Genomic DNA, 18,268 nt, shown 5'->3' on the forward strand with positions numbered 1-18,268 from the left:
ATACAATAGGGCCAATCTGTCCTAAACACACATCAAAGAAATGACAAAATTAAATGATAACTAGGTCAATAGGTGGACTAAAGCCTAATGTGAAGGGATATGTATACACAAAAGAAAAACCAGATTTAATCGAAGTGATCCTTTGATTTTCATTAGGGAACAAAATCGGGAAGTCAAATTTCCAATGGCAATCTCTACGTACAACAGAAATTAAACCCTTAGTGATCTGGGAAGGGTAAACATCAGGGCGATTGTGAGAAGTCATGGAAGTAACCTGATTTTTAATTAATTCTCTATCTGTGACAAAGGAAAGTTCAGCAGAAATAATCTCGTCGACAATAGGTTCACGAAGCGGTTCACTAGAATCTCTATTTCTAGCAGAAGATCTATGTGAAAAAGAAGCCCTAGTTCTAGAAGATGGAGGAGTAAGACTGGGTTGAGAAGAAGAACTACGTAGAGAAACTGACCCTAAACTACATAACCTACCACCTCTCCTACTTCTGGTAGGAGCAGAAGTAAGAGGAAATTCGTCGACAATGAGAACTTTTCGAGGATCAGGATTTGAAGAAGGCATAGTTGTATGAAGAAGTAGAACATATTGAAGAACAAGAACAAGTTATGAATAAAGAAAACTGCAGAAAATTGTTTCGTGAAAGCAAAGGCAAAGGATGTATTTAGATGCAGAAGCAACCGTCATGCAAGAAAGGTAATGATGGAAACATCATTATAAAAACTGTCACTTCGTGACTGATGCAGCCGCAAAAAAGCCCTATAACCCGCTGAAGAGTTGTAGAGCCAATCGATGACTACCACGTGTCACATACATTAAATGGAAGTGATATATGACGCATTAGTTCAGAAGAAGGTACAATGGTACGTGAAAAATAGCGGCAAAAATTCCCGCCTTAAATGAGATCCACTTCCCAAATATTCAATTGCTGAATACTTGGTAAGTGGGGGGACTATCTGTATTAGGAAAAATAAATATTACACGTGGAATTAATTATGTGGCTGACATGGCAAGACATGTGGATCACTAGAAAAGCGACAGTTGGAGAAGAGTATTAATAAAGACGTGAGACTTAATAGGTACAAGCAAAACGTCTAAGAGACGAGAAGAAACGGTATCTCGAGTCTCTTTAGCGATTTGAAAAGACACCGGTGGAACGAACCAAGACAATAAAAAGGACAGATTCATTGGTCTTCAATTAATGAGCATGAATGATTACAAACTTTACAGAATCTTCACAAAACAGTTACGATTACCAAATATAACGTTTCATTAATGTCATTGATGCTCATAATGACTCGATCATAAAAGGAAAAAGACGTTGTACTTAGAGATGATTATATAAGGAAAAGAAATGTCATTTGTACGGAAACATTCTGATTATTATTCGAATACAATTATTTTGCTTTTGCTTTCTACTGATTACTTTGTTATTCTGATTTCCTTTCTTATTTCAAGAATATCAATTTCCTTGATTATCAGTAACCTGAGTACTTCTAATCTGAAGTCTTTCGAAGAATGGTGATAGATATCATTTTTTTATCTGCAGCTCTAGGTATTGGCTGATAACGTTGTTCAGAGTTCTGAAGTATCACACTCGTAGTGGGGAGTATGAGCTCCATGACCTTGTAAAACTAGAGTAAGTCTTTTTTCTTACAAGAGTAAGGGGAATGTAGTAAACAGTTTATTCCTTTTCGAACCAATAGCTAAATTCTTAATTGAATATGTTTTGTGCAGCAATGAAAATTTTGGTGTGATAATACGTGTACACTGTGAAGCCTTCCAGGTGAGTACTATAGTTTTGAGGTTGAATTATTCTTTTAATGTGTTGCTCACATTCAAATGTTAATAGGTCCTTAAGGGTGTGCCTGGTAGACCCGAGGTAGCACTTGTTGGGCTTAGAGAGATCAAAGAGAAAGTTGAGAATAAAGAAAATGCCCAAGATCGCTTTAAGAACCAATCGGCGGTGAAAGACATGATAAAAATTATTGAGGTCCTTACAAAGTGAGTATTAGACTTCCAAAAGATTTTAATGTTACTTGCATTGTTCTTATGTTGTGTATGTTGTCGTCATAACCATTATTTTTACTTATAGGGAAAACAAGGTCCTGTAAAACACATCTTTAGTGGAACTATTTTTATTCATGATCGCCATCATCTTGAGCATGCTGGTTTTATTTGTGCTAAAAGCCAATCTTGTGAGTTGATTGGTGGCTCAGGGGAAAATGGTGATAGAAATGTATGGCTGTATTTTATGCTTCTGGAAGTTTGAGCTATTGTTTTTGCAATTTATCGTATCTATTTTCTTGCTATCTGAAAATTGTGCTTACAATGGAGCTCCTGTAGGGTAAACCCTTCTCATCAAGACTTGTGCATCTTAGAACTCCATCTCGTGCTCCTCAATCTCCAATGAGATCGTCTGGAGGTGGCCCGGCTATGAGCTGTAAGTTTCTGATAATGGTGCTTTGTTGATGCTCTAAGTTATTCCTTTTATTTTGTTCACCTGTGGAGTCCTTTTTTTTAATCATTTGGCTTTTATATTAAATGCTATTTGTCACATTTGTGATCTTTATTTTCCTGTGTTCCATTTAAATCATTATTCTCTTAACTTTTATGCTTGGTGTGCTCTAGATGGAGGCAGACAGAGAGGTGGAAGAGGGCATGATGCTTTAGTTAGAACTGTTGTGAAAATTCGCCTTGGGCCCATTAAAGGGTGTAAGGGGTGAGTTGTTGCTATCCAAGGAACTTCAGTCCGAGTTGAACTGGAAACCCAGATGAAAGTTGTTTCAGGCAAGTTTTTCTTCAATCTGGGTGTCCTCATTTTTTCTTTCTTGGGTTGGGGGGTAGGGGTTGAATAAAAATGATTTGTCTCGCATAAGAAAGAGAGTTTAGAGTGCCATACAAAGAACCTTAATAAGGGGATTCTTAGAGAATACTTTTCCAGATTCAACTTTTTCCTTTTCTGGCGGAGATTTTGTGTAACCTCAATTACTCCAATTTTGAATTTGAAAAAAGAAAGATATATCTCATTCAAATTTCACACTGAGCTTTTGATATATGCGTCCCAGTACTAATCCAAGGAAGGAGGATATTCAAAAAAATCAAACAAGGATTCCCTGCAGCCTTCCAAATAAGAACTGGCCAATCCATGGGTATACCATGAAGTTACAAAGGTTGTACCTGTGAACCAACCCCCTATAGCGAAATGTCGGCTATTGATTGAGCTGTTTGTCACAGTACAACTTGAAAAAATTTACAATGTATTGACACAGGATCAGTCATATTTATGTCGACGCATTTGAAATGTTCTTTAACTTCTTTTCTTTATTGCTTTTGCTCTCCACCTTAGGAATTCAGTTTTGCTTTCCGTTACCTTAAGGAACAGTAGGGTTTAATGTGAGAGTATCACGAAAACAGGGTTAAGTGTTAAACACAAAGGGCCCTCCTCTTTGTAATTTTCGTGGAGGGAAGCTTAATTGAATCCCCTTTTATGGACACCATCATCCAAATTTCGCAGATTTTTCCTTTTTTGAAGTTTTGTTTTCCAACTGTTGATTGCTTAACATTCATTGTTGACTGCTATGTTTATTGCAGTTGATCGCAATCATATTGCGGATAATGATGGTGTTTCCACAGCGTTCCGGTAAGTATATTTCTGTCGCAACCTTTGAGTTATTGAGTGTTCATTGTCTTATTATTTCTATGTTTCTAGGGAACAATATAGATATGGTTTCGGAAGTGAAACACCATCACATCCTTCGAGGACTCCGCTTCATCCATCAATGACACCCATGAGAGATCCTGGAGGTCCATTTTTCTTCTTCTTTGTTGCAATGGTGTTCTTCATCTAGTTTTCTTTTTCATATGTTTGACCTTAGCTTAGATTTTTGGTTATTTTCATCCATAACAACACCTATCCATGATGGCATGAGGAAGTTGATGCCTGACAGAGCATGGAACCCAATTAGTCCACCTAGGTATGTGTTACAGACTCATTCATGGGTAAAGTTTATTCAAGGCAAGGTCCTTGATCACGCCCAACTATGCCTTATAAAAAAAACAAAACAGTCGTTGTAAATATATTCCGGTTAACAAGTCCGAAGTCGAATGCCACAGGGAATTAACCAATTAAACACAGCTATTGGACTCACACAAATTCACGTATTCAATCTTCAGAAATATTTAAGTAATAAATTGGATTTTCACTAACTAAATATTACGTAATAAAATGCAATAAATAAGAACTAACTACGAACGGGTTGTAGACAAGAATTGGAATGATTGAAGGTTTTGATTTCCCCTATTGTCAGAATCCTTTCCGCTATGTTTTTTATAAATTTGCCTAAGTTGTCTCTATCGATTATGAGTACTCTGACTATCGTAACTCTTTCCTGTGTAATTACCACAATATACTAGACATATTCTCCCGTATTACGCTAGCTGGCCTTAAGTACAACACACTCAGATCGAAGCAAGATTTCGTTATCCCTAATTCCACCTTTAAACCCTTCATATTGATCCCTCATATACGTTAGGAGTGATATTGTTCAATAACTACCTAAATATGTACTCTCTCTCGAGCAATACATACTAAATAGGAACAGTTAATTGAGGGCCCTTCAATCAACAGCAATAAGCATATAGTTGAACAAATAGAGAGAATACTATGGCAAATTTATATTAACGTAACAAGAAAATCATCCTTCAACGGGTTCCATCAAAACCCTAGATTAGGATTTTAGCTACTCATACTCATAGTAACAATATCCAAAGTATTTTGCATAATTAAATTACAAAATAAGGATAAACGGATGTGGAAATCGATGATTCTAACTCCCAACAGGTGTTCCACGAGCTATCCTTTCCTCCGGTTGCAAAGGTCCTTCAAAGTGGCATTTTTGGGTCTATTTATATGTTTAGGACAAGACCTAAATGTGTAGGTCAAATCCTAATCAAGCCGGGAAACGAACTAAGTCTTCAAAACTTGGACTGGATCTCGCCCAGGCCTGGCGTCGCCAGCCTAACGCCTGGTAGGCCTGGCCCCAGGCCTGGCGTCGCCAGGTCTAATTCCTGGCTCTGCTTGGCTTTTGCCTTGCATCTCCAGCCTAAAGCCAGCTTCAAGCCTGGACTTTGCCTTGTATCGCCAGCCTAACGCCAGCTTCAAGCCTGGCATCGCCAGGTTCTCTCATTCACTGCTCCCACGCACGCTTTCGACTTGTAGGTCTCCTTTTGCTTCTACTTTCATCTCCAATTCATCTACACATAAAATGGACCCTATAACACGCAAATAAAGTGTAATTTATCATTAAAGCGTATAAAAATGCAAGGAATAATGTGCTAAACCATGAATTATTGCCACACATCAATACCCCACACTTAAACATTGCTCGTCCTCGAGCAATCAAACTACACTCATAGGCACAACCTATTAGGCAATTCCCTTAACTCATTATACCAAGAATCTTTAAAATAGTTTAAGCACAAAGGTGTGATATCCTCGCCTCACGATTCGACTCACAAATACCATGCCTTATTCACAATTTACTTACTTACTCTAACATGGAAGTCAACAAATTACCTTTCCTTTATGAATCATGTGCCCTCACCCAATCAAAGAGCTTAGTTCCACACACAATTAATTTTAATAACGTAGGAACTCAAGATAGGAAAAATTCACGCGCTCTCAGAAATAACCTTCATATGCACCATAAGCTTGCCCGTAGTGTAATACTCTATTAATCGAGTTCATTCAGTCTAAGATCAAATAGGACTTTCATTGGTTGTAATGTAGGTTGTGGGTCGGGTAGGATACATTTGGATATAAGTGACTACATCTCCCTTAATACTTTAATACAAACACTTTAACCTTCAAGCTCATACTTATGTCAAACCAAATCTCCACCTTAACTTCACTATATTTTACCCCATACTTCTTTGAGCACCAGTATATCAAAAGCCACCACCATCAAGAATTATTTTTCATACACTTCAGCTATTATATTTTGTTTCTTTCCTTTTTTTCTTTTCTATCCAAATGGCTTTTATTGACACATTGTTTTCTTTCAAACAGTGCACCTTTCTCCTTATTTCACTTGTTCCACTCAAAAGCCAACCCACCACCCCACACTTTAACTTTTCCATAATTCATCACAATTCAAGTGCTCATGAGAGGTGACATGGTTCAAATATATGGTCGATTCAAACAAAAGGGTACGGCTTGTAATGTGGTTACCAAAGAAAGAAGATTATAGGCTCAAAGGGGTTAACTACGATACATAACATTTATGTGGGTACTCTATATATATCTGGCTTAACAAAGAACCGCATATATTACTTCTCAGACTGAACAAGACTACTATTTCGCTTTGCACACACACGGGGCAAGTTCTAGACATCAAATGCAATACATAGAATACACACAAACCTCACACAGACATGGCACATAACTCATTCAAGGTTGGTTTTCATCACGACACTCCAGTCAAAGCAGTTAAGCAAATTTAAGAATCTACAATTTAAGGTACTTATACTAGAGTCAAAAATTGAGCCTAAGCGTCACAACCAGAGTACTGGCTATTCTCAAGACATCACAAAGCTCAGAGATATTGATGCGATAAAATGCATAGCCACGTGGTTTCTACTCCTAAAATTAAAACTAACTACACCCGGTTCAACTAAAAACCCTTGGAAAAGAACCGCGGCCCAAAGAAAAACCAAGGAGGAATTACTACACTACCTACACAAAAAAATCTTTTTGGTATTTTCTTTAGACTTACTTCCCTCAAGAAAATTGTCTAGGAGATCCATCGTCGGGAAGAGTCCAACATTTATATGTTTTTTTTCTGACTAAAAACAACTAACAAGAAAAAAAATTCTTAAAACAACTAGCTAACAAAAACAACTCTTACTAAAACAACAAAGAAAACAACTACAACTACTAATTTCTACAAGTTCCCACCCCACACTTAGATCATACATTGTCCTCAGTGCATGCACAAATTGACAAAACAAGAAATGAAAAGAGTAGGGTGCAAGGAAACTCCCTGATCAAGCAGCGTCTTCATCCTCTGATGCTCTCCACTCTTCATCATGTTCGTCCTCCTCCTCATCATCATCTCCCTAACCATTTGATTGCTCTAGCTCAGCCTTAGACTGCTCAGGTGTGTTGATATCCTCATTATCGAGGAGTCTGTATCTATCTCCTAACCCAACCAGCTACTGGGCACGAGCATTAAGAGAGTACCAGTGCTCCAATTATGTCCTCTCCTTAGATGTGGCCGACTGACCCCCTATCCTCAGCTGCAAATCCATCATCCCATAGAGATGGTCCATAACACTATCATCACGCGCATTGCACTCAGCACCTGTCAATGATGGCATAGCAGTCTCTTCTTTCAGCCGGAGATTAGTGATGTCCATTTGTCGGATGGGCTGATCGATGGTGTGGTCAAACTCAGGCTCCTCCTCAACCCCCTCGTGCCTTAAGAACTGAGTCAAGAAGTTAGCAAATGGCATTCGATCAACTTTCTTACTCGTTCTTACTGATGACATCTGGTAGCGGATCAGATGACCCACATTCACCCGTTGACCTGTCATAAGGAAGTATAGCACACATGTCCTCTCACGGCTAACTAGCGTGTCATGATTGCACGGTAGGAGCCGTGCGTTTATCAGTTTAAGCCACACCTGAGCCTCCGCCTTCATCTTCTTCTTAGGGAATCTCTTGTGATGGTTTGTTACCTTATCCCGGACCCTCGCAGCCGTAGAGTCGACACCACAAAGCGTGTGTCTCAGCTCTCAATATGTAGACCGGAAAATGAATTGGTCCAATGGCTCCACAGGAACATTTGGCACACCTAAAATGTCGCATATAGATGTGGCTGAAAAATCTATCAAGCGTCCACGAATTGGCACTAGTTGTTCAGTATCCTGTGGGTCAAACCCTGCATAGAATTCCCAAACCAGGTTGAGATTGATGTCCCCTGTGTTCATAAAAACATAGCTTAACCCCAAATCCTGCATGCCTCTCCAAATTGCCTGATACTTCGCTTTCAAGCTACGTTCCTGGATGGCTGCTTCCAGATGGACATGTTTAGGACTACAGCGCCTGTACCAATCCTTCGTATGTGGGGATATGCTGTTTATGCCAAACTTCCATTGTCCTTGGGGTTGTGGACGCATGGCAGCTACAGCTACCACGACTTGTGCTCCACTCAGACTAGAGGTAGCTTTTCCCCCTTTTCTCTTCTTTAGAGGAGGTGCGAAGGTCGCCTTTGCTTTAGATGGGGCAGTTGAAGTGGCCTTTTCTTTGCCTGTGTCTTTTCTGGGAGGCAACTTCGTTCCTACACAAATAAGCACTAGTCAGATAAAACTGCATTACACACTACACACATAATCTTGCCCAACTTTCTGAGGTTACTCAGACCTCACCTCGTATCTTCTTAATATTAGAATCAAAAAACAACACATGGGATACCCGTGAGCCACCCCAAACTTAAGATTTTAACGTTGTGAATGACTACGTAACACTAGTCTATTAATCCCGGGATTGGGCTCCATTGGGGACAAAGAATGCCATTGAGGCATTATATCAAACACTTAACAAGCACTAGTGCCATGGGAGTGCTTATGGAGATGAGTGATTGCCTCATCCTCCCAAATCGGTTTGGGGGTTCCGTACTACCACATGTTTTTACAATCGCTGCACCATTCCTATGGGGTTCATGGGGTTGGGGCACACAAACACGATACTACAGTGAAGAGCAACCACCAACTTTTGTGTGTAATTGTATACCTGTACCCAACTCGAAATTTCAAGGAAAGAGATAAAATCATACCTTTGAAGCTTTTGAGAGGAGGGAGTTGCCTGAGAATGAGTAAAACTAAGCTTGAATTCAATGGGGATGGGAGAGATAACGATGGAAATCTACTGGTTGGTGTGTGTGGGTGAGCAAAATTGTGTAGTGTGTGGGTTGAGAGCAAAGAGGTGAGGATGCTGTGAGTGCTTGAGAATTTTCTTGTTTTTGAGCTTGATGTGTATTTGGGGTAAGTTAGGTTAGGGTTTTTGTATTTTGGTCAGTGTTTAGGGCGTGTAAGTGGGGAGGTTCGACTAAAATAAGGGGGAAAAAATTAAACTGGCCAAAATAACTTACCTGGAGCCGCCAAGCCCAGTACCTGGTGTTACCCCAGCGTCGCCAGCCCCAGCGCCAGCCTTGCCTGGCGTTACCCTAGCATCGCCAGCCCCAGCGCCAGCTTTTCCTGGATTTATCCTAGCGTAGCCAGCCCCAGCGCCAGCTTTGCCTGGCTTTATCCTGGCGTCGCCAGCCCCAGCGCCAGCACCTGGTGTACCTGGCTTTACCCAGGTGGCGCCAGGATTATCGCCTAGTGTCCGTCAGGTGACGCTGAAACCCTGTTCGACTTGCTCAAACTCACCTGCAAACTTGTTAGTACCTAAAAACAAAAAGAAAAATTCTAACTACACTAAAAATCAACTACGAATTGGGTTGCCTCCCAACGAGCGCCTTAGTTAACATCGTGGCACGACGAATACAACAGTCTAATGGGTTGCCTCCCATGAAGTGCCTGATTTAACGTCGCAACATGATGCAGGTAAGCGCATTTAAGGTATGCTCAACATCGGTGGCTCGATCAAATGAGTCACTGACACTACCTTTGCTTTATCCATGCCTGCATAATGTTTTAACCTGTGCCCATTGACTCTGAACTTGCGAGAGTCATTTTATGCAGCAATCTCTACGGCACTAGTGGGATGAATCTCTACCACACGAAATGGTCCTGACCATCTTGACTTTAATTTGCCCAGAAATAACCTTAGTCTTGAATTGTATAGCAATACCCTATTGTCGGGTTTAAAACTCCGCTCAAGAATTTTTTTTTCATGTATCATCTTCATTCTCTCCTTGTATAATCTTGTGCTCTCAAAAGCGTGGTATCAAAACTCATCAAGCTCGTGCAACTCTGTGACTCTACTCGTACCTACAGCTTCTATATCGAGATTCAACTGCCCTAATGCCCACAAAGCTCTATGCTCCAACTCCACCGGTAAGTGACACGCCTTCCCAAACACCAACTTGTATGGCGACATGCCGATCGGAGTTTTGAAAGCGGTTTGATAGGCCCAGAGTGCATCATCTAACTTTCTCGCCCAATTTGTTCTAGTAGCATTCACAGTCTTTGTCAACACACTCTTTATCTCTCTGTTCGAAACTTCCACTTGCCCACTCGTTTGTGGATGATATGGGGTGGCAACCTTGTGGCGTACGTCATACTTTTCTAACAACTTCGCGAAGGATCAATTACAAAAGTGAGTGCCTCCGTCACTAATTATTGCCCTTGGAGTGCCAAATAGGGTGAATATGTTCTTTCTCAAAAAGCCAATTACCCCCTTTGCATCATTTGTAGGGACCGCTGCAGCCTCCATCCATTTGGATACGTAGTCCACAACGATGAGTATGTACTTGTTGCCATATGAGCTGACGAAAGGCCCCATGAAATTGATTCCCCATACATCAAACACTTCTACCTCCTGAATTGGGTTCTAGACATCTCATGTCGGCGCGAAATATTCCCGGTTCGTTAGCATTCATCACAACCCTTTACCCATAAGTGTGCATTTTTGAACAATGTCGGCCAGTAGAAGCCCGACTCCAAGACTCTCGCAGCTGTCCTTACTCCCCCGAAATGGCCACCATATGGTGACACGTGACATGCCTGCAAAATACAAGATTGGTCTACCTCGGGGATACATCTCCGGATCATGTTATCAACACAAATCCTGAACAGACAAGGCTCATCCCAATAATACATGCGATAATCACGAAAGAACTTTTTCTTTTGGATAGAGGACATGTCATAAGGAACAATACCGCTCGCCAGGTAGTTTGCAATGTCAGAATACCATGGGGCTTCCTCAAGGCTCGTGGATAATAGTTGTTCATCCGGGAAAGTTTCCACAATCTCCTCCACCTCAACCACAATCTCCTCCACCTCAACCTTCTTCTCAGCTCCTTCCAGCCTAGACAAGTGATCAGCCACTTGATTTTCCGTTCCCTTTCGGTCACGGATTTCCAAGTCAAATTCTTGCAGCAGTAGCACCCATCGAATCAGGCACGGCTTTGACTCCTTCTTCTCGATTAAGTACCTGAGAGCAGTATGGTCAGTATAAACAATTACATTCGAACCTATCAGGTATGACCTGAATTTGTCAAATGCGAACACCACTGCTAGCATCTCCTTCTCGGTCACCGTGTAATTTAGTTGGGCACCACTCAGAGTTCTACTTGCGTAGTATATTGGATGCATGAATTTGTCTTTTCGCTGCCCAAGAACTGCTCCCACAGCATAGTCACTCGCATCACACATCAGCTCAAATGGTTTCTCCCAGTCAGGGGCAACTATGATAGTTGATGTTACCAGTCTCTTCTTCAATTCCTCAAACGCTACCCTGCAGTCATCAAAAAACACAAAAGGGTGATCTTGTTCAAGCAATTTGCACATAGGGTTAGAAATTTTGGAAAAATCTTTTATAAATCTCCTATAGAAATCGGCGTGCCCAAGGAAACTTCTGATTGCTTTGATGGAAGTGGGTGGTGGAAGCTTTTCGATCACATCAACCTTTGCACGATCCACCTCAATGCCTTTACTCGACACTAGGTGCCCTAAGACTATACCTTCTTGTACCATGAAATGGCACTTTTCCCAGTTGAGTACCAGATTAGTCTCGATACACCTCTTCAATACTCTTCTCAAGTTCATAAGGCAATCATCGAATGAGTTCCCCACCACTGAGATGTCATCCATGAAAACCTCCATTATTTCCTCTACCATATCTGTGAAGATGACCACCATGCACCTTTGGAATGTGGCGGGTGTGTTGCATAGGCCAAACAACATCCTCCGAAAGGCATAGATACCATAAGGGAAGGTGAACGATATTTTCTCTTTGTCTTCCGGGGCGATAGAGATCTAATTATACCCTGAGTATCCATCCAAAAAGCAGAAGTGGGACCTCCCTGCCAATCTATCTAGCATATGATCAATGAATGGCAGTGGGAAATGGTCTTTCCGGGTAGCCAAGTTCAACTTTCTGTAATCCATACAGATTCGCCAACCTGTGACTGTTCGTGTTGAGATCAATTCGTTCTTCTCATTTTTCACTACCGTCATACCGCCCTTTTTTGGCACACACTAAACTGGGCTAACCCAGTTGCTGTCAGAGATGGGGAATATGATTCCCGCATCTAACCACTTAATTACTTCTTTCTTCACCACTTCCTTTATGTTGGGGTTCAGCCTTCTTTGATGTTCTCTTGAAGGTTTGTGCCCATCTTCCAGTGAAATCTTATGCATACAAAATGTCGGGCTGATACCCTTAATATCTGCAATGGTCCAACCAATTGCAGTCTTGCATTCCATCACTACCTGCAAAAGTTGTTCTGCCTGCACATCTAACAAACGAGATGAGATAATAACAAGTAAAGTTGAGTTAGGTCCTAAGAAGGCGTACCTGAGATGAGGTGGTAGTGGCTTCAGTTCCAACTTTGGTGGCTCTTCTATCGATGTCTTAGCTGGAGGAGTTTTCCTTTCCTCTAAGTGCAAAGGTTCAAATTCGAGCTCCCTTCTCCAAAAACCTTGGCCTTCAAGAGCAAGTACCCACTCCGCCAAGTCCTCTCCATTTGCTTCATCTAAGTTCATGAGACGGGCTGCTAGGGGGTCTTTAGTGTTCAATGTCTCATCTTCCTCCTCCAAAATTACATCCACGGCATCTATTAGAAAGCAGTTAGCAAATTCACTTGGTCGCCGCATAGATTTCTGCACGTTGAATGTTATCTCTTCATCATTTAATCTCATTTTGAGCTCTCCAGTTTCACAGTCAATTAAAGCTCTCCCAGTGGCCAAGAATGGTCTTCCCAAAATTATGGGAATTTCCTCGTCAACCCGACAGTCAAGAATGATTAAATCTGCTGGGAACACAAACTTCCCTACCTGTACTAATACGTTATCAAGAATGCCAGAGGGCCTCTTCACTGTTCGGTCAACCAGCTGTAGTAACATGGACGTGGGTCTAGATCTTCCAATGATTGCCGGGGGCATCAGGTTTATGCTTGCCCCCAAATCACAAAGTGCCTTAGCAAATACATAGTTGCCTATTGTGTATGGAATTGTGAAACTCCCTGGGTCACACAGTTTCTCAGCTATGGGTCTCATCACAACAGCACTGCAAGTCTGAGTCAGTGTAATCGTGGCCAAGTCTTGAAAGTCGAACTCACGAGACATCAAGTCCTTCATCGGTTTTGCATAACCAGGCATCTCCTTTAAGGCGTCAATAAATGGAATGTCACTTGAATTTGCTTCAACATCTCCAAGAATTTCTTATACTGCTCATCTTTCTGATACTTGGCCAATCTCTGTGGGAATGGTGCTGGAGGTCGCTTTTTCCCTGTGATTTGAGTTTTGTCTTGCTCAGGCGCTGCTTCTACTATCGTTTCTTGTGCTACCTCAGTCTCTTTCGCAACCTCTATTTCTTTGTTGGCGTTCTCATGTGCATGTTGTACCGTCACTTCAGTTAACCCTATTGATTCATTTATCTCAATGGGTACTGGCACAAGTGTTTCAGTAGGTCGGTTTTCACGAGCCATTTCTTGCTCCAAATCTAGGTCTGTACCATTTCGTAGACTCACTGCCATAAGCTGTTTTGGGCCCTGCTCTTTTGGGTTGATTTGTGTGTCTGCAGGTAATGTCCTAATTGAATCTCAATACCCTTTATCGTTGATTCATGTGAATCTACTCTTTCAGTTATTTTTCCATTAGACCCGATCAATTGTTGCATCATTCCCTTAAGTTCAGCAAACCCATCATCTTGTCTCACAATCTATTGTTGTTGAGGTTGTTGATAAGCCTGCTGCTGATTTTGCTGGTTGTAACCCTATTGCCTTTGGTAGGGCATCACTTGACCCTATGGTCGCATAGCTCTAGGATTGTTGTTGTTATTGTACTGCTGTTGTGCTGGTCTGTATTGTTAATTCTGCTGACCCCAATTCTGACCACTTTGCCTCTGTCCCCCATAGTTGGCCACATAGTTCATATCTTCCTGATAATGCTGGTTGTCACCTTCAGCACTCCACGAGCACACATATGGTTGGTTAATGCATGGTGTACATAAGCCCCCATTAGTTGCGTCAACTATGTGTACTTGCTGCTTCTGGCCTGATTCATCTATCTTTTTGGTGAGGATACTCATTTGTGTCACTAGAGTGGCCATATTTTCAGCTATGGAGTTAATTGGGTCTAAAGCCACTGAATGAACTGCAGGATTGATTGGAGAGTCTCTTGTCATCCATCCTGACTTTTTGGGCCATCTTGTCAAGTAGGATCTTGCTTTCTCTAAATGTTTTGCTAAAAAATGCTCCACCTGCTGAAGCATCAACATTGGCCTTTAAGCTGTCTGCCAATCCCATGTAAAACCTTTGCCTCAATATCTGCTCCGGAATGCCATGATGTGGACACTTAATCTGCATACCCTTGAACCTCTCCCATGTTTCTTGTAATATTTCTGTTGGTTTCTGCCTGAAGCTCAATATCTCATCAATTTGCTTAGCAGTCTTATTAGGTGGGTAGTATTTGTTCATAAATTGCTTGACTAATTCATCCCAAGTAGTGATGGAGTTTATGGGGAGTGAATTAAGCCAAGTCTGAGCCTCTCCCGTCACCGAGAATGGAAACAACAACAGCCTTATTGCTTTCGGTGTCACATTAGGTTGCCTTTGAGTGACACATATCGACAGGAAATTCTTCAGATGCTGCTGAGGATCTTCAACGTATGACCCTGAGAACAGTCCCTTGTTCTGCAACAAATGCGGCATGTTGTTTGTGATTTGAAATGATTCTGCTTGTATCTGAGGGACTGCAATTGCGGTTTCTAGGTTGTCGGTGGTGGGTTGTGCCCAGCCGTATAATGATGCTTCTGGCACAAGAGGCATCACGCCCTGATTGTTCGGGTCATTCCCATTATTTCTGTTGTTTACTTCGTCTCCCATGTCTGGTTCGATTTATTCTGTTGAGTTCTGTTGTTGTTTGCCTTTCTTGTTTGCACGATTCAATGCCTTGAAAACTTTCTCAGGATCTGATAATGCTTCGAACAATTCACAAGTTCTTGAGGAGTTTATAGGCATGCACATGTAACACCTAAGACTACAAACGTTAGAATTTCAATGTATTTAGTTTGAATTGAAGAAAATTGACTACACTAAGAGTTTTAGCACTTCTTTTAGCTGCAATTAATAACACCGTTAATTCCCCGACAACGACGCCAAAATTTGATCACGCCAAACTATGCATTATAAAAAGGACAAAGCGGTCGTTGTAAATATATTCCGGTTAACAAGTCCGGAGTCGAATCCCACAGGGAATTAACCTATTAAAAACAGCTATTGGACTCACACAAATTCACGTATTCAATCTTCAAAAATATTTAAGCAATAAATTGGATGTTTACTAACTAAAATATTACGTAATAAAAATGCAACAAATAAGAACTAACTACGAACGAGTTGTAGACAAGAATTGAAATGATCTAAGGTTCTGATTTCCCCTATTGTCGGACTCCTTTTCGCTACGTTTTCTATAAATTTGCCTAAGTCTTCTCTATCTATCATGAGCACTCTGACTGTCGTAACTCTCTTCCGAGTAATTACCACAATATACTAGACATATTCTCCCGAATTACGCTAGCTGGCCTTAAGTATAGCTCACTCAGATCGGAGCAAGATTTCGTTATCCCTAATCCCACCTTTAAACCCTTCGTATTGATCCCTCATATACGTTAGGAGTGATATTGTTCAACAACTACCTAAATATGTACTCTCTCTCGAGTAATACATACTAAATAGGAATAGTTAATTGAGGGCCCTTCAATCAACAGCAATAGGCATATAGTTGAACAAATATAGAGAATACTATGGCAAATCTATATTAACGTAACAAGAAAATCATCCTCCAACAGGTTCCATCAAAACCCTAGATTAGGAGTTCAGCTACTCATACTCATAGTAACAATATCCAAAGTAATTTGCATAATTAAATTACAAAATAAGGATAAAGGGATGTAGAAATCGATGATTCTAACTCCCAACACGTGTTCCACGAGCTATCCTTTTCTACGGTTGCAAAGGTCCTTCAAAGTGGCATTTTTGGGTCTATTTATATGTTTAGGACACGGCCTAAACGTGTAGGTCAAATCCTAGTCAAGCCGGGAAACAAACTAAATCTTCAAAACTCGGACTGGATATCGCCCAGGCCTGGCGTCGCCAGCCTAACGCCTGGTGGACCTGGCCCCAGGCCTGGCGTCGCCAGGTCTAACGCCTGGTTCTGCTTGGCTTTTGCCTTGCATCGCCAGCCTAACGCCAGCTTCAAGCCTTGCATCGCCAGCGTAACGCCAGCTTCAAGTCTGGCGTCGCCAGGTTCTCTCATTCACTGCTCTCGCGCACGCTTTCGACTTGTAGATCTCCTTTTTTCTTCTACTTTCATCTCCAATTCACCTCACATAAAATGGACCCTATTACACGCAAATAAAGTGTAATTTATCATTAAAGCGTATAAAAATGCAAGGCGAATAATGTGTTAAACCATGAATTATAGCCACATATCAGTCCTCGAGTTGAGAAAAATAGCAACGTCAAAGAGGATAAGTAGATCTGAACATCAGATGTACGTGGCAGATATTTGTTGGGCATTAAATAGTCAGTAGTTTAATTTTACTAGAGTTCTTATTTGAGTAGATTTCTTATATTCTTAGACTCCTAGTTCTGCTTAATAGCTTTGTAAGAAGAGTCTCTATTTATTTAAAGAGACAGAAGGAATAAAAAGGGCAGACAAGATTTATATAAAAAACAAGAGATTTGGGACTCTCTCTAAAGAGTCCTAAGGTTATAGGCTCCCTTTAAAGAACTTGTTCATTGTTATCAAAATAGGTCGCTCACGGAATAGAAACAAGGGAAGGACCTATTGAACACAGACTTTCCTGTGAATTACCCTGTGACAAGATCTATTGTGTGTGACAATAACATTATGTTGTATCATCGGAGAAAATAATCCAAATGGCTTAGTGTCTTGAAAATAGAAGTAGTAAAGGCCATGTAACCTGCCTAGTTCTTATTTGACCTAAACTAATTGATATCATCCTTGAAGAAATGAAAATAGCTATGTCTTCACATAAAATGTGACAGTCATGTCTCTTCTATGGTTTTAGATTGGGGAAATGTGGATCTGTCTGCACACATTAGTGTGTGAATTTCTTCTCTTTGTATACCTGAAAGTTCTTTTCTCATATAAAAGATGGGTGAGGATCAGGGTTATGGTCTTGTACTTGAAAGCCTTTGTGCATTTAGCTGGCTACAGTAAAGTGCAGATTTTTGGTCTTCTTTTGTGTTAATGATTACACTTTAGGTGGCATGCTCTCCCTTTAGATTACAATCTTGCTATTTCAGTTTGTTACTGTTGTTGTCATAGATTTTGTGAGTTGCAGTTCCATTTTCTTGATATTAACTGGTTGCAATGGCAAAATGCTAGGTACAATTGAGAAGTTGGAAACACTGCTTCTTGGGGGTCAAGTCCGGAATATCAGGTTTTCACTTTTTCCACTTTGTTTATGTATAAATGGAGTGTTCTCTTCTGATGTGATTGTGATGATTCCTTGTTGGCCCAAGTGAAGGTTTGTCTTGAAGATTGACAAAGGAAGTTCAGGCATGAACTAGGTTTATCCCCTGTGTGCATAGAAACGGGCAGATTCGAGCATGTGGGATGCACGTGAAGGAGACAAGCTTAACTTGGTATATTTGATATCTCCTAATCGAAAAGGTTGAATAATTGATAAGGAGAAGGACTCCTTAATCAAAGAGAACACTATCCAAGATAGGGAAGGAGTTAGAAGTTGAGATCAACTAGAACTCTTCCACCAAGGAAGAGTAACATTAGAACTTTAGTTATTTCTTCATCTACTAACTCTGTAAATTGTTGGATGTTCTCACTTTACAGGTTACGCACAAACGCAGAAGTTAAACGTGAACTGAGAGCAAAATAGCAAGGCTTTTTGCAAGCAGTTCGTGTGTGATTCAAGTGTGCAAACCTAAAGCTACATGAACCGTCTTTTATTCTAGTTAAATTGTAGTAGGTGTTTTCATATTGTACCTTTCAGGTTTATCTAAAGGCAATTGTAATAGGTACTCAGAGTATTCAAGTTAG

The 18,268-nt window shown here is 40.8% G+C and overlaps 1 long non-coding RNA gene across 1 annotated transcript; it reads left to right on the top strand.

Annotated features, from left to right (window-relative positions):
• The first annotated feature begins 3,730 nt into the window (after positions 1-3,730).
• Positions 3,731-17,844, top strand: LOC109215171. The gene is made up of 3 exons (XR_002066317.1): positions 3,731-3,817; positions 17,597-17,651; positions 17,739-17,844. It is a non-coding gene; the product is annotated as an uncharacterized LOC109215171 (long non-coding RNA).
• Positions 17,845-18,268: the final 424 nt, after the last annotated feature.

Source organism: Nicotiana attenuata, unplaced genomic scaffold, assembly GCF_001879085.1.
Source record: "Nicotiana attenuata strain UT unplaced genomic scaffold, NIATTr2, whole genome shotgun sequence".
NCBI lineage: Eukaryota > Viridiplantae > Streptophyta > Magnoliopsida > Solanales > Solanaceae > Nicotiana > Nicotiana attenuata.